Below are 21,134 nucleotides of genomic sequence, written 5' to 3' on the forward strand. Positions count from 1 at the left end.
TTTTGTGAAGCTTTCAATTATTTACTTAGATTTGGATATTTATTTATTCAGATATTTACTTAGAAAAGGAGAGAAAGATCAGGCTTTTACAAAGCTTCCAGCTGCAGACAGGGCTTTTATCCAATTCTTTGGTATGTACAAAGCTTGGTATCGGGACTAACTTTTGCACGGCAATTAGAATGACTCTTTTCTATGTGTGCTCTTCTTGGACTCAGCATAAGCTTGAGGAAAGGATCCAAAATACTGGGACAGAAAATAGTCAAAAAACTGTTTGCTGGAAAGGTTAACCTATTATTAAAAAATTTCAGTGGAAGATTAAGGACCAAATACAGGACACCACCAAGGTTGAAAAGTGAAAAAAAGGGAAAATAAGTGCAGAAATAAATTGCATTTATATTGTACATTGCATATCCCCCAGTACATCTCAAAGTACTTTAAAGGCAGTGAATTATTTCAATTGTTTCAAGCGTATCCACATTTTAATGTAGAGAAACACTGCAACCAGTGTGCAACATCATGAATGATAGGGCCCTGGGAAGTACAGAGGATCAGAGGGACCTTGGTGTGCATGTCCATCAGTCACTTAAGGTAGCGGGACAGGTACATAAGAAGGCATATGGGATACTTGCCTTTATTAGCCGAGGCATAGAATATAAGAGCAGGGAGGTTATGCTGGAACTGTATAAAACGCTGGTTAGGCCACAGCTAGAGTATTGCATGCAGTTCTGGAATCCACATTATAGGAAGGATGTGATTGCACTAGAGAGAGTGCAGAGAAGATTTACCAGGATATTGCCTGGGCTGGAGAGCTTTAGTTATGAGGAGAGATTGGATAGACTGGGGTTATTTTCCCTGGAGCAGAGGAGATTAAGGGGGTACATGATTGAGGTGTATAAAATTGAGGGGCATGGATAGGGTAGACAGGAAGGAACCTTTCCTCTTGGTGGAGGGATCAATAACCAGGGGGCATAGATTTAAGGTAAGGGGTGGGAGGTTTAGAGGGGATGTGAGGAAGAAATATTTCAACCAGAGAGTGGTGGGAATCTGGAACTCACTGCCTGAAAGGGTGGTAGAGGCAGAAACCCTCATAACATTTAAGAAGTATTTGGATGTGCACCTGCAATGCTATGGCATACAAGGCTATAGGCCTAGTGCTGGAAAATGAGATTAGAATAGTTAGGTACTTGTTTGACCGGTGCAGACTCAATGGGCCGAAGGGCCTTTTTCTGTGCTGTAGACCTCTATGACTCTATGGCTGTAACCAGAGCAAGGTCCAACATGCAGCAATGAAATAAATGACAGATAATATATTTTGGTGATGTTAATTGAGGGATAAATTTTGGAGTGTACTACTGGTTACGAAATGGTAAACTTGGGCTTTGAAAATGGGTAGATTGGAGGAGGAAAGGAAAACTGAATGTGGGGAGTAGAATTAAGGCCCTAGGAAGAGAATGTTAGGTATAGTATCAGCCATGATCTCAACTGAATGGCAGAACAGGCTTGATGGAACCGTATGCCTACTCCTGCTCCTATTTCTTTTGTCCTTATTTCTTAAAGTAGTTATATTTGTTATGCAATCTGTTGCTAATGACAACAACAACAACATGTATATATATTGGCCTGGATTTTCGCTGAGTCATAACAACTCTGGAAACATTAATAATTGACGGTGGGGGGTGCAATTCCAGGATTCATCCCCTCAATTCCAGCACCCACAATTTCCCCTGGAATGGGATAGGGGTGTGAGTAGCGAGCCTGCCAGAACTAATTTCACATTTCACTGATAACTTTGAGAAGCACAAACCTAACAAACACACTGTTGAACTTAGTGATTGTTAGTTCATAGAGCCAGGTGGCTAAATATCCAGAAATGCAACAGACACAAGATAATGCCTGTGTTGAAGATTACATTTCCCAGTGTAGAAATAATGTTAATTTGTAATAATAATCATTGCTGCCATTACCAAAGCATTGTATTCATTTTAAAGGTGTCTGGAGGTGAATATGGGCTTTGATAGAAGTGTGAAACAGACTTGTAGTGAATTGGCAACCCACCTTACATTCTTATCTCCATTAAAGTCGATGGCAACAAACATTGGACGTAGTTTAAAACAAGTCCCCCATTTGCTAAGTGCCTGTTTCAAGCTACAATTTCACCCCCTTCATACTACTTTTTCACATAGTGGAGCAGCAAAATTAGATTACCTCAGTGCCAGACAATGTTATCAATGCTGTGCAACCTACAGGAAGCAACTTAAAACAAAGTGTACTTCAATATGGACTGCAGCATATTGGTGTACTGCTACACTCTACAATGAAGTCCCAAGACAAGACTTGTACAAAGTACTTCAAGGAGGCAGGAGAAAAATGGATGTGAAGCAAAAGGAGAGATTTGGAAGATGGTTAAAAGCTTGGTTCACAAGTTTCAAAGATGTGCTATATAATGGGGTGGGAAGATACGGGAGAGAGCCCATCACTTTCCTGACTAGCCCGCCAATCTGGTCTAGGGCAGGAAGGAACAGCCTTCATGCCTGGAGGCCTCATCTGGGGCTGGGGGGTGTTGGGCCTCCTCCATCTCAGGCATCCTGTGCATGATGGAGGCACCCGCCGGTAAAGGGAAGGGACCGGTGGGAAGCCATCCCTACGCCTTTGAAGCACACTCCCTACTGACGCCAACACCCGCCCCCCTCTTCCTTGCTGGGGCCTCCCTGACAGGCCCTAATGATCCTGCTCTGCTCAGCTGCACTCCGGGGATCCAGTGACAACCTTGACCTTCAGGCTTGTTGCAGTACCGGCAGTGGCATACCACTCCTAGTGGTGCTGCTGGTACTGGGCAGCTGCCAGCCTCCAGTTGGCAGCACTCAGAGGTGGGGCATCCACCCTTCAGGAGAAAGTCAGGAGGGAAATTACCCCTGGTGGAGCTAGGAACCCGGATAGCACCCAGCAGGCTGCCTAATTGAGACTTAATCCTGATGGGGCTCCCAGAAATGGCTATGATGGGTTTGCCACTGACTGTCCAACCGGGGTACAGACCCACTGCCATGAACATTAAATACCAGGCTGAGAGGCAATAGAGGTCAAAAAGGGGAAATATGGTGGGCAAACAGGATTGCAGGATATGTTAGGTAGTGTCATCAAATAACTGAGAATTAAAAAAACACAATCTTTTTAAAGGGAGGGGCTGCTTACATTTAAGTAAGAAACACAAGCAATAGGGAGATAAAGTTAAGTCGAGGCCAGGTAAAATAAGTAAACCAAAGTAAAATAAAGTTAATACAAGGGAAGTAAATTGAAACCATGGCAGGACAACTCGGTCGTGTGGAATGCGTGTCTTGTAATATGAAGGAAGTTGTGGACACTACCAGTGCCCCAGAAGACCACATGTGCAGGAAGTGTCACCAGCTGCAGAACCTTGAACTCCGGATTTCGGAGCTCGAGCGATGGCTGGAGTCACTGTGGCACAACCGCGAGGCTGAGAGCTACGTGGATAGCATGTTGAGAGATGTTGTCACACCACAGCTTAGGAGCCTGGAGGCAGAAAGGGAATGAGTGATCGCCAGACAGTTCAAGAAAATTAGGCAGGTAGCGCAGGAGCCCCCTGGGGTCCTGCTCACCAATCGGTTTTCCATTTTGGATACTGGTGAGGGTGTTGGTTCCTCAGAGGAGTGCAGTCAGAGCCAGGTTTGTGGCATCACAAACAGCTCTGCTGTACAGGAGGGGAAGAGCAGTAGTAATAGGGGATTCATTTCTGTGGCCATAGACATGACTCCAGGATGGCATGGTGCCTCCCTGGTGCCAGGGTTAAGGATGTCACGGAGCGGCTGCAGAACATTCTTCTGGGGGAGAGTGATCAGTCAGAAGTCGTGGTCCACGTTGGTACCAATGACTTGGGTAGGAAAGGGGATGAGGTCCTGAAAGCAGACTTTAGGAAGCTAGGAAGGAGATTGAAAAGCAGGACCTGTAAAGAAGTAATCTCAGGATTACTCCCAGTTTCATGTGCAAGCTAGTATAAGAGAATTGAGCAGATAAACACATAGCTGGAAAGCTGGTGTAGGAGGGAGGGCATCAGATTTCTGAGGCATTGGGACCGGTTCTAGGGAAGGTGGGACCTGTATAAGCCGGACCTTCTACACTTGACCAGAACTGGGACGAATATGCTCTCAGGGTGGTTTACTAGTGCTGTTGGGGGTGGTTAAACTAGATTTGCAGGGGGATGGGAACCTGAAGGCAAATTCAGAGCAGGGAATGGGAGATGGAGAATTAGTGAGTGACTCTGAAAGGCAGAAGCAGCACAGGATAAAAAGTGTACAGCACAGGAATTTGGCAGTGTTAAAAGGTATATATGTAAATGCAAGGAGCATAGTAAATAAAGCCGATGAGCTGAGGGCACAGATAGACACATGGCAGCATGATATTGTTTCTATAACGGAAACTTGGCTTAAGGAGGGGCAAAAATCGCAGCTCAACATCCCTGGGTATAAAGTTTCCAGGCAGGACAAGGAAGGGGATAAAAAGGGCGGGGGTGTAGAATTATTGGTTAGACAATCAATTACAGCTGTGATGTACTAAATGAAGCATCAAATGAGGCCAGATGGGTTGAGCTCAGAAATAAAAAAGGGACAGCCACACTACTAGGAGTGTACAATAGGCCCCCAAATAGTGGATGGGAGTTAGAAAAGCAAATATGTAGACTGATTTCTGAGTGCAGTAATCATTGGGGACTTCAGCTACCCTAATATCGATTGGGATATGAACAGTGTGAAGGGCACAGAGGGTGCAAAATTCTTGAACTGTTTTCAAGAGAACCCTTTTAGCCAGCATGAAACAAGCCCAATGAGAGGGGATGCAATTCTAGATTTAGTCTTAGGAAATGAAGTTGGGCAAATGGATGAATAGCAGTGGGGGATCATTTTGAAGTTAGTGACCATAATATAGTCAGATTTAGCATCATTATAGAAAAGGACAAAGATAGAACAGGAATAAAAGTCCTAAATTGGGGGAAGACAAATGTTACAAAGCTGAGAGGTGAGCTGACAAGAATGGACTGGATACAGCTTTTAGAAGGAAAAACTGTGTGAAATCAGTGAGAGGTATTCAAAGGTGAGATTCTACAGGCACAGCGTAGACACATCTCCACAAAGGAAAAGGGTGGTACTGCCAAACCTAGAGCCCCCTGGTTATCCAGAAGCACACAGGCCAAGATAAAGCAGACAAAGAAAGCTTATGACAGTCACAAAAGACTTAATATTGTAGAAAGCCTAAAGGAGTCTAGAGAGTACAGGGGTGAAGTAAAAATGGAAATTAGGAAAGCAAAGAAAGGACATGAAAAAATATTGGCAGGTAAAATCAAAGAAAATCCTAAGATGTTTTACCAGCACATTAAGAGCAAGACAATAACTGAGGAAAAGGTGAGGCCTGTGAGAGATGTACATGGTAACTTTTGGGTTGATGTAGAAGATGGCGGCAGAGTTCTCAGTGAGTACTTTGTCTCTGTCTTCACTAAGGAGAGGGATGATGCAGACATTCTAGTTAAAGAGGAGTGTGAAGTATTAGATACAATAAACATAGTGAGAGAGGAAGTACTGGAGGGACAGACATCTTTGAAGGTGGATAAATCACCAGGGCTGGATGGATTGTATCCCGGGCTGTTAAAGGAAACCAGGGAGGAAATAGCGGATGCTCTGAGGGTCATTTTCCAATCCTCACTAGATACAGGTGAGGTCCCAGGGGATTGGAGGTCTGCGAACGTTGTACTATTATTTAAAAAGAGTGTGAGGGATAGGCCAGAAAATTATAGACCGGTCAGTCTGACTTCAGTGGGGGCAAATTATTGGAAACAATTCTGAGAGACAGGATAAACTGTCACTTAGAAAGGCATGGATTGATCAGGGATAGCCAGCATGGTTTTGTTAGAGGAAGATTGTGTCTTACTAACTCAATAGAATTTTTTGAGAAAGTAACAAGGAGGATTAATGAGGGTAGTGCAGTGGATGTTGTCTACATGGATTTTAGTAAGGCATTTGATAAGGTCCCACATAGCAGATTGTTCAGGAAAGTGTGATCTAATCGGATACAGGGAAAGGTGGCAGGTTGGATCCAAAATTGGCTCAGTAACAGGAAACAAAGGGTAATGGTCGATGGATGTTGTTGTGAATGGAAAATGGTTTCTAGTGATGTTCCACAGGGCTCAGTGTTGGGGCCCTTGCTGTTTGTTGTACATATAAATGATTTAGAGTTAAATTTGGAGGCATGATTGGGAAATTTGCAGATGACACAAAAATTGGCCATGCAGTTGATAGTGAAGAGGATAGTTGTTGACTCCAGAATGATACCAATGGTTTGGTTGAGTGGGTGGAGAAGTGGGAAATTGAATTCAATCCAGAGAAGTGTGAGGTAATGCATTTGGGGAGGGCAAACAAGGCAGGGGAATACTTAGTAAACGGGAAGTTATTGAGAGGGGTTGAGGAAATGAGAGACCTTGGAGTTCATGTCCACAAGCCCTTGAAGGTGGCAGGACAGGTGGGCAAGGTGGAAGCATATGGAATGCTTTCTTTTATTGGGCAAGGTATTAAATACAAAGACAGAGATGTAATGATGGAACTGTATAAAACACTGGTTAGGCCACAGCTGGAATTTTATCTACAGTTCTGGTCACCACATTACAGGAAGGACATAATTACTCTGGAGAGAGTACAGAGAAGATTTAGAAGGACATTGCCAAGCCTTCAAAATTCCAGCTATGAGGAGAGTTTGGACAGGCTAGGGTTATTTTCCTTAGAACAGAGGAGGCTAAGGAGTGACATAAATGAGGTGTACAAAATTATGAGGGACTTAGATAGCGTAGAAGGCATCTGTATCAGACCTCCCATTCAAGCCAGTTGGAGATATATCATCATGAAGCAACTGCAAAATTATGAAGAAGTTTCTTGGACATCTAATTCATTGGAGTACAATCCACAGAGCCTCGTGGTTTACTGCTTTGGTGCTTTACTTACAATTGGATAGTCAAGAGTGGAACCAAAGAAAGGCAGTCCAGTATAGCTGAAGAAGAGAAAAAAATCTTGCAATTGACCATGTCAAAGACTGTAGGGTGGCTGAGGAGGTTATTGTATCAGAGACTTATTGCTAATTTTAATTAGATTGCCTCTTGTGGGAAAAATGGACACGGATATGTAATTTTAAAAAGTTGCATTTCATCGTGCCTTGTTATGTTGAAAGGCCTCAAAGTGTTTCACATATTGCATTATATTTGGAGTGATATAATGTACAATTTTCCACTCTATGTTTTTCAGATATTAAATTGGCTATGAAAAGAGTTGTCAAACAGAGGGGAATTGCTGACACAGAAGCACAGTACAGGGGGAAATCATATTGTTAGGAAAAATCGCAAGTTGAGTACACCCTTTATAGATCGAAAATGGAAGAGGCCATGGAACAAATTTGTAATAGTGACCTTGGTTGTGGGTTGGCATGTTGCAAGGAGAAATTTACAGAATGAGATGAATATACTTCAGTGTGTAAATAATAAATCTACTGCCAGTTGTACTGATTTCAAAAATATGTAGCAAATCTAATAAACAATAAAAATGTAGATACTTCTCTTTTATCAGGGCCTTTTGAAACCAACTTAGAAAGAAAATGAAGTCCATTTATAAGTAGTTTATCAAGGGCAGCGCAATATGAACTTTATGTATGTACTTCAGACATGTGGGCCAAGTTTACATTGTAATTGGGACATTTCATGCACTCTTTGTCGAAGCACTAAAGAATGGGCTGTGGGAATTTCTGTGCAGGAAGTCATACAGATCATCATTGTTTTGTGAATATAGAACATATTGTTACGGACAGGAGGCGGATTAGGTTAAACAGCCCTGATTTCTCCACTCACTACCCGCCTGTAAACAGAAAGGTGTTTTTGATTTTTGATTTCCCCCTTTATAAGCATTTTCCCCAACCCTTCAGTTCTGGAGTTATCCAATCCTCTATTAATAACCCCACAGCAAACTTGAGATAAGGTAAAATAAGAGGGATAGTTTATTTCTCTCACACACACACAAAACGAGGGAAGGGGTTTTGAAACATCCGCCCCTTTTGCATTCATCGCATAAAAGAAGGGTAATGGAAAGAAAGGGGATCAGGGCAAAGACCACAACAAAAATAAGAATTATAGTTTCATGTAGGTCCAGAGTCCAGAATCAATGTCTAAGTGTTCTTTTAGGTGGCTTTGTCTGGCAGAATTCCTGGTCTTGGTCCTAGGAACTGGGTTGCAGGTTGAGTCCATTGAAGATGCAGCAAAGTATTCTTGTATCCTGGGTATTAGTTCACTCTGTAGTGAAATACAGGGTTCTTTCTGGAAATCAGACATGGAGAGAGATGGAGGCCAAATGCAGGCTGCTAGTTTAGAGTCCGGTTCTCTTTGGAGGTTAAACTGCAACTGAAGATAAAATTCAACAGCTGTATAACTAAAGGGAGTCCAACAGCTCAAGTCTCTGTGACAGAGTGTTTCCAGGTTGAGCTATTCAGCTAATGAAGCGCCCTTGTTAAAACCCATTGGGTGGAATTTTCTGTGCCTATTGATGGCGTGAGTGGAAAATATGGCGAGAACGCCAAAAATTAGTTTCATGACGTTATGAAACACATTTGCAGTCGTCCACCTTGCCCATCCATGGCAGGCCGCAGTTCCCACCTCCAGATGTTAGGAACGTCATTGTAATACATCTGTATATCATTTCCAGCCCAGCTAGCTGGAATCAACCCCCAAACTGGATCATCTGAGCATGTCGGCATGATTGCACGCCAAAGTGTTTCACAACATTTATAAGGCATGCACCTGGTGAGCTGCACTTCAAGGGGAATTTGGAACTGAGTGCACATTACTGTTGGGCAGCGCTTGCCAGGGTCGCCTGTTGGACTCCAAGTTTGAGGTGCAGCGCATTCAGGCAAGGGCACAGGTAATAATGATCTTGGTTGTGGGTTGGCATGTTCCAAGGAGAAATTTACAGAGTGAGATGAATATACTTCAGTGTGTAAATAATAAATCTACTGCTAGTTGTACTGATTCCAAAAATATGTAGAAAATCTAATAAAGAATAAAAATGTAGATACTTCTCTTTTATCAGGGCATTTTGAAACCAACTTAGAAAGAAAGTGAAGTCCATTTATAGGTAGTTTATCAATGACAAGTCCCTTTTCCCTGGCTGGCTGACAGTGCAGTGCCGGGTGAGGGCTGTCGTGCGGTTGAGGTGACTTTGGGTCTGGGAGAGGCAAGAGATGTGCTGTGGTTGATGCGAGTTGAGGGGGGGTTCAGGGCTGCACTGCAGTTGAGTTGAGCTGGGGGGGTTAAGGGCTGCACCGTGGTTGAGGTGATTTGGGGTGGGGCAAGGGCTGCACTGCGGTTGATGGAGGTGCACAGGCACATGGGAGGAGGGGGAGGGAAGGGGCCACGCATGGCCACAGCTTGTATAAAGTGACCATTTCTCTGCAGCTGAGACAGTTCAGGCGCAGCCACATTGACATGCTTGGAGTCGGGCCTCTAGCTTATCTGCCCACTCAAACAACGCAGAGGCATGAAAGTGCCATCAAGTGCTCCAGAGCTTTTCACCCCTCGGGCACAGACTGCAAACTAATGAGCCTTTTCGTGGTCTGCCGAACAAGTGGACGACTGGGCACGTTGTACAATCTCCTTGCGAAAGCTGGCCGTGGAGCAGTCATTGATGGAGGCACTTGCAATGTCATTGTCCTGGTTTGGACCAGTATCCGTTATGGTTCAAGCTAACAGTGCAGCCTTGCAGTGTGGGTTAGGAGAATGCCTGCACCTGAGCTGAGAGCACAGCATGCAGTCCAATGAGCAAAGCTGCTGCCAATAGGTCAGGTGGAGTGGGGCTGAGTAGAGTGGGGTCTTGGGCAGCCATGCAGCACACTAAACTCTGGCCATCCAAGTGTTGGCCAGCACGCTCTGGGATGCGTTAAGAGGCCTTCATACTTAACCAAGTTCTTAGAACACCCAAGCTCACCCACACTTCTCTTTCTTTCGTCCTGCAGGCGGCATGCATCAGGAGCATAGAGCCTGGTGACCTAGCTGTATGCCTTGTGGCTTACAGAGAGCAGAGATGAAGGAGAAGAGAGCGATGGAGGAGCCTGGCTGGGCAGAGGAAGGAGCAACACCCTCAGGAAGAAGGGGTGGCTGGGGCTCCCGCACACACTGCTGAAGAGCCACAGTGAGCCATCGCTGGTCGACGCCTAGCAACATCCAGGGTCTATAGATGCCCCCTTTCATTCCTGCAGATGACTAAGAACCAGTGTCGCCGAAGACTGCGCATGTCCAGGGAACTGGTCAGTCACATCTGCTGCCTGCTACAGGATTTGGTGCCATGGGGACATGGAGGGCATCCACAGCCAGTGGCCATGAAAGTGACCACGGTACTCAATTTTTACACCAGTGGCTCCTTTCAGGGCTCTACAGGTGACCTCAGTGGGATATCACAACCCTCCACCCGCAAATGCATCAATGAGGTCATGAATGCTATCTTTACGAGGGCACACGACTTTCTGCATTTCGCCCAGGACCAGGAAAGCCAGGATACAAGAACACTGGAATTCGCCCAGATCTCGGATTTTCCACAGGTGCTGGGTACCATCGACTGCACTCACATAGTACTTAGATCTCCGTCGCATCAAGTGGGTAACTATGTCAACTGCAAGGGATTCCATTCGCTGAATGTGCGGCTGGTGTGTGACCACCACAAACGCATTCTGCAGGTCTGCGCTTAGTTCCCAGGCAGTGTCCATGACTCTTACATTCTCAGTCAGTCACAGATCCCTGAAGTCTTCCATGGTCCACAGAAGCTGCAGGGATGGTTCCTTGGGGACAAGGGCTACCCACAGAGGACATGGCTGATGACACCCGTGCAGCGGCCTCAGACTGCAGCAGAGCGAAGGTACAACGAGGCTCATGCTGCAACTCGCAACTTGGCGGAACAATCCATCGGGATGCTGAAAATGAGGTTCTGGTGCCTGGACCGATCTGGTGGAGCCCTGCAATACAGTCCACAGAGGATGTCACGCATCACTGTCACCTGCTGCATCCTTTACAACCTGGCGCTGCAATGGGGAGAGGAGCTGGATGTCTCCATCGATGAGGAGGACATCGACGGTGATGAGGGTGATGAGGCCTTCGAAGGCAAGGATGATGATTATGAGGCCATCACATTGGCCAGACAAGACAGGCACGCACAGGAGCCCTTGTAGCTGCTAGATTCATGGAGGAAGATGACAATATGCATTGAGGAGAGACCATAGATCCTCACATTGCATCTGTGAAAGTTTGACTCCAGTCTGGCTGATGACAGCGCACAATACCCTCTGTGACAAGGTTCCTGTCATGGAGATGCACTGGAGGCTCTAATAGTTGCTCGATTCCAGGAGAATGATGATGACATGTAGTGAGGACACTCCACAGATCTTCACTTACTCTCTGTGAATGTCTGACTCCTGTTTGGCTGAGGGCAGCTCGCTTGCGCTCTGTGATCAGGGTCATGGAGACGCAGACATGAAACTTTAAATGCACCTGATCATTTGCAAGCCTGCAGCACCTAAGCCCTTCAGGAGCACAGCGCCACTGGCCACAGGTGCTGACGACATGGGGGTCATCCCCACCTCAAATGCACTGAGTGCACACAGAGAGAATAACAGAACACTCTGATACCTGTCCACGACATTCTGGCAGCAATGACAAGCACCATTGAGGTGCAGGCATCAGTAATGTGTCCAGGGAGTGCGAGGCTGGACCATCAATTTGGTCTGGAGGCTGCACAAAGCTCAGGGAAGAGGCCCTGACTGAGACACCTGCCTTTATCTTGTGCAGGAAACAAGGTGTCACATCTGAGTGACATGAGCACTGCTCATCAGAGCTTATTTATTAGGAGTTTATTTACAATAGTGAACATTATGTACACGTGATTAACACTCGTATGCAGGCTGTGCAACTGCATCTTCTTTGTGGGTTATTGTTGTCCCGATGTCATTCTGGGTCTCGAGGTGGCGCAGGTGTATGGTGGTCTTCTATCTGAGCATGCCCCTGTTCGGACAGAATTCCACATTGGCCCCAAGCACTGAACCCTCCCTCGGCAGCCCCACAACCTTAGTTGCCTCACAGAAGTGCCATCCGCTTTAGCACAGCATGGAGGGGTTTCCTGTATGGGCTGCTACTGCACACCCTTCACTTTCTTGCCCTCTCCCGCTGCCCGGACATGCCCTGGAGTGCCTTGTTGCTATCCGTCAGCAGAGGTCCCCAGTGGGGGAGCTCTACGGGGGTGTTGTCCCCTTTTCCATCGGGGACCTGAGGTGGAGGGTGTTGCAAGAAGCAGTCCCGTACAACCGCAGGATGTGTCGTTTCATTGACTCACAGGATACCTGCCCCTGTTGCGGCCTTGCGGAGTCCGTGGACCATGTTTATATAGGGTGTTGTAGGCCGCATTCCCTTTTCAGTTATTTGAAAAACCTTTTAATGTTGTTTTGTTTGCACTTCAGTCCCACGCTCCTGATCTACGGGCACCTGGTGTGGAGGGGGGAGCCGGGAGGGAGGAGGACCTCCTCGTGAACCTGCTCCTGGGCCTAGCCAAGTTGGCCATTTAACAGGCCCAGGCAGTGGGTGATTGAGGGGGTCGTCTGACCCGACTGTCTGCCCCTTTTCTGCGGCTGCTTTCGTGGCCGGGTGTCCCTGTAGAGGGGGCACATGGTGTCTGCAGGCACCGTCGAGTCCTTCCGTGTTCGGTGGGCACTGTAGGGACTGGGGTGTTTTATCGACCCCCTTAATCACATTTTGATTTAATGTTGGAAAGTTTCTTTCAAATTTTGTCTTTTGTTTTTGCAGTTTCCCTTTAAGGGGCTGCCTTTTGATTTGTCCCCTGATTTGTTAATTTAGTCTATTTGGTTTGGACTCAAAAGAGTTACATCATCTTTGGGGGAGATGGTGCTGTAGTGATAATGTCACTGGACTGGTAATAATCCAGCTAGTGCCTGAGAACATGGGTTCAAATCCCACCATGGCAGCTGGTGGAAAAATAAATCTGGAATTGAAATCACTAGTCTCAGTAATGGTGACTATGAAACTATCATTGATTGTTGTAAAAACCCATCTGGTTCACTGGGGAGGCGATGGCATAGTAGTATTATCGCTGGACTAGTAATCCAGAGACCCAGGGTCGAATTCCATGGCAGATGGTGGAATTTTAATTCAATTTTAAAAATCTGCATTTAAAAGTCTAATGATGACCATGAAACTATTGTCGATTCTCCTAAAACCCCATCTGATTCACTAATGTCCTTTAGGGAAGGAAATCTGTTAGCAAGTTGTCAGGATGGCCGAGTGGTCTAATGCACCAGACTCGAGGAGTGTGATTTCTTTGCAGCCTTGCGGGGTCCATGATCCATCCATATATAGGGTGTCACAGGCTGCACACCCTTTTCAGTTATTTGAACGGTTGTTTTGTTTGCACTTCAGTCCCATGCTTCTGATCTACGGGCACCCAGTGCGGGGGCGGGTGGGGGTTGGTGGGGAGGGAGGAGGACCTCCTAGTGAACCTGCCCTTGGGCCTGGCCAAGTTGGCCATTAACAGGTCTAGACAGCAGATGATCAAGGGTGTCGTCTGGCCGGACTGTCTGCCCCTCTTCTGCAGCTACTTTTGCGGCCGGGTGGCCCTGGAGAGGGAGCACGCGGTGTCCGCCAACACCATCGAGGTTTTCTGTGCTCGGTGGGTGCCACGGGGACTGAGGTGTTTTATCTTTGATCACATTTTGCTTTAATGTTTGTAAGTTTCCTTTAAACTTTGTCTTTTTTTTTGCGGTTTCCCTTTAAGGGTTTGCCTTTTAATTTGTCCCCTGATTTGTTAATTTAGTTTATTTGGTTTTGACTCGAAAGAGTTACATCATCTTAACCTTCCTAACACTGCTGATATGCCTTGGTGCTTCACCCGACACCCACAGAGAGCTGGAGGCAGCCTGCTGACTGCTACGCCCTATTGTCTATGACGTCCTCTGGAGGGCCAAGACCTGGAGGCGCCAGCCTGCTTTCGTGGTCCTGCTGTGTGGCAGTGGCTCCCTCCTCGGCCTGTGGAGCTAGAGCTGTTGGGTTCAAAGGAATAGGGGATTCGGATGGGCTGGAAATTCCTGGAGTCACCTGGGTGGTTGGCCCCGATGTGTGCACCTGCTGATCCTCCTCCCTATGGGTGCCCGAGGGCTTCTGGCTGACTCCTTGATGAGACTCCTCATATTGACATTGCTGGAGGCCAACTATGACGTCAGTGATGGAGTTCAGTCTGCTCAGCAGTGCAGGAAAGATGTCCTGGACCAAGGTGTCCATGGTGGCCAACATCCTACCAGAGTTGACCTCGGTGCATTGGCATGCCGGCGCTATCACCTCAGACTGAAGGCAGATGGACTCCTCCATCGTGCTTTGCAATCTGAGGAGTACTGCAGACCTCCTTTCTTGGTTTTCCCGAGCTTGCCTTTGCACCTCCAGCAGCCCTCCGAGTGCCGGACACCTGGGAAGTCCCTGTCGCTGCCTGCTATGGATCAGAAAGTGTGATGTGCTCACCAGATTGTGATACTGAGGCTACCCTAGAACTAGTTCCACCGAGGTGTGTGTCTTTGCACTGGTGGAGGGTGTGGGTGAGTGCTGGGATGAGTCTTCAATGAGGGTGCCTTCAGATTCTTCTTCCGATGTGATTTCGGTGCTTGATTGGAAGCCCTGGGTCATGGGCCCCCTCAGCTGTTTCCCAGATGTGCCTGCGAAAGCAAAGAGAGATAATTAGTGCATGGCAGTGGCCTGTGAAACAGGACACATCACTCACAGCATGATTGTCTGATGGATGTTGCACTGTTGGATCCTCACTTGAGAGAGCACCACTGACCTCACCATCAGCACAGGAACGGTCCAGATCCTCACCGGCCAGCTGTATGACTCTATTTTCAAACTCCGTGAGGATCTTGTTTTCAAGCATTTCTCCACCAGTCTGTGACCTCTTCCTCTTGTTGTGTGCCAGCTTGTCCTGCATGAATACACATGGTCAAAGTGTAAGCAGAAGGCCTGCCAGGGCATATGATAAATATGCCTGGCATGTGTGGGTGGTGAATGGATGGGATAAGGACAATGACGGTGTCTTAGAGAGAGTGAATGGTGATGTCCCTTGAACCGACAGTGAGTGAGGTCCCTGTGGATGTGGTGATGGGTTTGTGAGTGAGAATTGAGAGTGATGAGAAGAGTGACTTACCCTGGCAGAACAGAGATCATTCATCCTCTTTCAGCATTGGGTGGCAGTCATCGTTTGCAGGGCATTGGCACTGACCACGCTGCCACTGCCTCCCAAGCTGGATTGGTGATGTTGCTTCCCCTCCTGCGGTCAGAGCGGTGGTGAAGGGCATCACGGCAAGCCTCCACGGCGTCCAAAAGGCACTCTGAAGAGCATTGGTACAACATTGAAGACTAATCGCCTACAAATCCTTTGTGTTGGCTTGGCTGGAATCTTTATACAATACAAGTCACATTCCAGGAGGATAATGACGTAGCCTTTGTCCATTGGAACAGCTTAGAATCTTCCAGAACCATGAGCATGTGGTCAGCTGTGGCCATTTTGTTAATCCAGCCATTGGTCCGTTTTTTAAAAAGCAATCAATTTATTAAGTAGCCAGGATGATTTGATATATATATTTTCCTTCCTGTCTTCTGATCATGTCAATGTAAACAATTGCAATATCAAACCAAACGATAGCACTGTATAGGAGCACAATATGCAGAATTTTACTGGATCCTGGGTGGTGGGCTTGGAGACGGTGTGGCTAAGTGGGGGCTGTGAACATCAGGGTGCCAGCAAAACACCGATGTCAAGATGGCAGCCGGCTGAGCTCTGCTGCAACACTGGGACCATTGATGAAGCTGCATGTGCTACAATGGAAACTGTCATCGGTCATCAGACACTGCATAATGATGGATTGCATCACCACCACATTGGAAAAGATGGACTCCAAGGACTGCACAAACCCTGTGTCAAGTTGGTGATAGACACTTTTGTGCTCCTTGAAATTAAATGGAGGTTTTCTGGCAGGCTTTCCAGTACACCAAGCTGCTGTTTATGTACAGCCATTATCCCTTTTATGTAGCCTGGCTCATTATAGTCCTCATCTGAATCCTCTGCAGCAGAACTAATGTGCGACCTCATCCTCCGGCAGGCTGGCAACTGCATGATCCTTTCCCCCCTGCCCTTGCTCTTGTGCACTTGTATCTGGTACCTCACCACATGCAGATCCACCTTTATCCTAGCCCTAAATTATGTGCAATGTCAGTATTTGAGCTCGTAGTTGTGAGTGTAAGATTGAGTGACACTGTCTTTTCATCTTCACTTTCTTCTTTCTCTTTCTCTTCTGGCGTGGAAGGGTATCTTGGGTATCTGAAAGGAAAAATGGACAAGCGTTTAGATGTGGTGATGGAGAGGAGAAAGTAAAAAGTGTGTGCTTCCACTCTATGGCTTTCAAGTCAGAGAAGATTGAGGGGTGCAGGAGAAATGGCTTAGGAGAAGAGAATTAGGTATGCAAAAAGCCTCATCATTTATTGCTTCAGCCCCACAGTGGCCACACAGCTTCAGCGATGACCCTTCCCATGATAGTTAGCACTATGTCCTCCATGGAGGTTAAAAATTGCAGGCACATGTGTCTTCTTCCTGTTTTCTGCAGCTGCTGCCTCCTGTTGCATGCCTTCTCCTGCAAGAAAGGGGTAAATATGCATGTCAGTGAGTGTTTAGCAATATGTTTAGGTGATCTGGCTGTCACGGTTGAAGAGCTCTAGATGTCTGTGAGTTGTGATTGTATGGCTTGCAACAGTACTAAGTGTGTGAGGATAAGGTAAAATATATGAATGTTAGGATTGAGTAATGCTTGAAAGAGGTTGTTGATAGATGGGTGATGGGGTGTAGTGAATTGAGCATTAGCTGGGGTTGTTGATAAGATAGACCATTGGAAGATTTTCTCATTTACCTTGATACCTCATTTCTACACTGCATCCATGTTCTTGGCACAACACTCATGGCACTGATATTTCTTCCCGCCACTATTTCTTCCCGCTACTTCCTGAGCATGTATCTGGAGAGCCCCCTGCCTCCTAGTGGATACAGGACTTCCCTCCTCCTCACACCTTCCAACAAGATCTCCAGTGTGGTTTCTGAAAACGTTGGTGAATGTTATCTTGTATGTTCAGCCATTACTCACAGTATCAGCAGGCTCGATCAGTTTTTAAATGATTCCCCCACTTCTTGCAAACAAAATGCACTTCCCTCTAATTGGTGCAAGTTGCCTTTAACTAATGCTGGCCATTTGCAATATTTAGCCCCCTTCTGATGCATGCAACCGGCTGGCGCTACGTATACAGTGACAGCGTAGGTAGCAGCACTGACTCTGCACAGAAATCATATAAGACACACTTAATATGCTGCCGCAACACAGTGAGTGGGCATGGGTTAATCACATATTATACACTGAGACCCCCGGTTCATTTTCAGATCTTATCCAATTTAGCACCAATGGGTTTGGCTTTCCAATATGGTTACATGAAAAATACTGAGACAATGGTGGTACCACGGTATACTACAAATTACAACACCATATGTTTGACAACAAAGACCTTCATAAGCCAAAGAAAGTCCTAGTGACGGAGCAGTTGTCATCATCACACTCCTGTACTGCGGTGAGACCTGGACTGTGTATAAGCGATGCATAAGGGCGCTAGGGAAATTTCATCAACGATGTCTCCCTGCATCCTCTAGATTCAATGGGAGGACCATTGGACAAATGCTAATGTCCTTCATGTAGCCAACTGCACAAACATTCAGGCAAAACTCCTGCAAAATCAACTTCGATGGATTGGACTCTGTGTTTGGATGGCTGAAAACCATTACCCTCACCAGATCCTGTTTTCTCAATTCACAAATGGCCAACATTCCAGGGGAGGATAAAGAAAACACCAAAGTGTCCAAAGACACTCTGAAGCTCTTCTTGAAGTGCGACAGCACTTGGAGGAGCTTGCTACTAATTGTTCAGAATGGCATCAACTTGCCATTAAGCTGCATCATGCTTTGAGTCACAGCATCTCAATGATGAGGCTGAACAGCAGCAGAGAAGGAAAGGAAAGAAAGCAAATCCTGCGCTTCAGATCCCACTATACCTTGGGACTTCCTGACCAAAGATCCGTGGGTCAAGAATCAGCCTGTTCAGTCATATAAAACCCATGGCAGGAACTTGTGACCCTGAGTAAACGTTATCCTCGAATGAGGGACTGCTGATGATGTCTATGCTGCATTACATAATAGGAGGACAGAGTTCATGGCATGCCTTTTTTAACTAAGATGGAGGAAAGATGAACTCTTCATGGCAGGAGGCACAAATGAAGAGAGGACTAAATGCCTCCTGACATGGAGATGCAGAGCTAGATTTAACCACTGGAGATGAGAAACAGAAAGCAGGATTTTTCTGGGGGTCAGAAACCTGTCTCTACCAGAAATCTGACTTCATTTGCAATTTTCAGGGGGGTCAGCCCTCAATTGGGATGGGCACAGGTTTCCCACCAAATTAAAATTAGTGGAAGCAGGAACAGAGACAGGTTTCAGCCAGCCACAGCAGCCATCACTGAGGCTGCTAGTTGTCCAGAAGGAGAGAGAGTTTGTGCCAAAGACTTCCACTGCACCACAGGGACTGGTGATGGCACAAGGGAGCTGGAGGCCTGGCACTCCTGAGGGAGAAGATAGAGGTTCGCTTCCCAGAGGGTGTAGCAGGGGCACCATGCACCGCTCTCATCAGCATCATCTCCTCCTGCCTGAGGGTGCTGCGGGACCGCCACTTGACTGCTCCTGGCACCCAATACAATGCCCTCTGAACTCATTATGCCCCATCGGTTGTGATCCTAATGTGTTGGCAGCATCTATAAAGAGGGCATCTGTCACCTGGGTAATGAAGCAGTGTGCAGCCACCTGTGAGAAATGCCGCAGAGGCCTGCAGCTGATGAGGGCACAGATGTGTCTGATCATCTCCTTAGAGAGTCCTTGTTTCCTTTGTCGCTGGTTCTTGATCATCTACAGGTGTCTTTGCCTCTGACTGTAGATTCTCTTTTAGGGTACTGTCTCCTTCTCCTTCATTACCTTCATCCCTCTCCTGTGGTTTCCCGATGCTTGCCCCCTCTGCCCTTCCTGTGCTGGTTGCTGTTCCTCATCTACAATGGCCTTGGTTTCTGGATACAGCACCCATATCCATCTGCACCCTTCCTGGTTCTCAGGTGGAGTCCAAAGCTGTGCCCACTGCTCTGATGCCCATACGGTGCCAGGCAATGCTAGGATGGTGGGGACCCCCTGAACTGGCAATTTTCTTATTCTCCCCCCTCCACTGACCTGTAATGGAACTTTAACTCCAAAGGGATAAGCTGTTTAAACTTTAACAACCACTTTTGCTCACCTTTTAAACTCTTCCCGCCTCTGTTTGCGCCTCCATGCAGCTGGTCTGAAACCAAATAGCAGCTAATCTACACCCACCTCCCTGAAAATTAAAAAGACTTTATCTTGGGCAGGTTCTTAATCAGCCCAGGAGGCCGTTAATGAGCTCTTCAACAGGAACGGGCCTGTTCCACAGCACGCTCCTTCCCTGCCCTCAGGAAAATAGCTGAGGGTGGAAATGGAGGCAGGACTTCCATGTGCCTCCACAGCAATTTTTTCCCTGTTCTCCCTCCATTTGGATCAGGATCGGGAAAACCCGGCCTGTCTACTCAATAATAGTTGCAGTAGTAGTGGCAAAAATTATTGATTTGCATTTGCACATCGAGCTTTTGGATAAACATAAGCTTCATTTGCAGAGGCCATAGGGAGTGTGTTGGCCACCTGATGTGGTTCATCAAGTAGGACGAACCATACAAGGCAAAAAAATAAAGTTGACTGGGCACAGAAAAGAAATGCCCAAGCTGGACACACTGTTGTTAAAGTAGGCGATCACAATAGAATCACAGAAAGTTTGTTAAGAACCAAGCAGTCAAGTTGTCATTTCCCCAGTAACTAATTTTTCTGTTTTCTCTTCTACATTCTTCCTTTTCTATCTATTGTTATGGACAGGAGAGAGAGTGCAAACTGCACTGATGTCCTCTTACCACCTGTCCGTAAGCAGAAGGTGTTTGAAATAGATTTTAAAGAATGAGTGGTGGCGTGCTTTCCCAACCCCTCGGTTTCTGTGATCCCATTTTACTACTAATCCACAGCAAACTTGAGTTAGGATTAACTCAGAAGGTTAGTTTATTTTGCACATACAAAACCTGCAATAGGAGTGTCAGCAACATCCCATTCCACACATCCAAACAGAAAAGGGTGGGATAGAGAAAAGGAGTTTTACAGTACAAGGACCACAGAAAAATAAATATTGCTGAAAAAAAGAGACATTTCATCGAAACTTTTCATCTTGCATTCATCTGGACAATTCGCAAGAATACAATGCAAAGGAAAACAACAAATTCACACTGAGCAGAGAGTGCTCATTTGTTGGCATGTGGACTCTGATTAGTAGAGGCGTTGCCATGGGGTATGCACCAGTTGATGGTGACTGGCAATTAACTGCCAGGTATTGTTTGAGATTTAAACCAGGCAGCTTGACTCTGATTGGTTAAGGCATTGCTCTGAAGAATGAACTAGCTGTCAATTATTTTGTTTAGCTGAAACGGGTGCAATGTATGTACAGGTTCTTTCTGTCTACAAAGAACAGGGCCCTGTGTATTAATATATGTAGCCTCCAGTACACTCAAATGCTCCACACTGTGAGCCTGATTGACAAACTTAAACTGGTTGTCAGCGTAATTTTTAGCGCACAGAGGATTATTTAGCAAATGTTGTCCAATCGCAGAATCACGTCTAATGTTAGATACTGGGCGGGATCATCCCAGTATTGCACTAAGTGTGGTAGCAGACGGGAAAAAGGGCATTTTAGGGCTTTTCGCGCCATATCCTCCCATTCCGGCATATTCCACCTGATTAATAATGCATTCCCAAGAAACACGTTGGCGGGGCGGCCTCTGATTTACCTGCCCTGCCATCACCTCAGGCCTTCAGTAATCTGGGCACAAT

General features: G+C 46.4%; 1 protein-coding gene across 4 annotated transcripts in view; it reads left to right on the top strand.

The window, feature by feature from the left end:
• fbxl7 (F-box and leucine-rich repeat protein 7) overlaps positions 1-21,134 on the top strand; it is a 398,497-nt gene that overhangs the window by 331,514 nt on the left and 45,849 nt on the right. Inside the window, exon 1 of one of the 4 annotated variants that reach the window (XM_078539138.1) lies at positions 10,247-10,332. The exons of 2 other annotated variants lie outside the window; for them this stretch is intronic. The gene's annotated coding sequence lies outside the window, so the exon portion shown is untranslated. Of the gene's footprint in view, positions 1-10,246; positions 10,333-16,475; positions 16,580-21,134 lie in introns of those variants that run through there. One more of the 4 variants, XM_078539137.1, reaches the window with a different exon arrangement.

This window comes from Cetorhinus maximus, chromosome 3 (assembly GCF_964194155.1).
Source record: "Cetorhinus maximus chromosome 3, sCetMax3.hap1.1, whole genome shotgun sequence".
NCBI classification, from domain to species: Eukaryota; Metazoa; Chordata; class Chondrichthyes; order Lamniformes; family Cetorhinidae; genus Cetorhinus; species Cetorhinus maximus.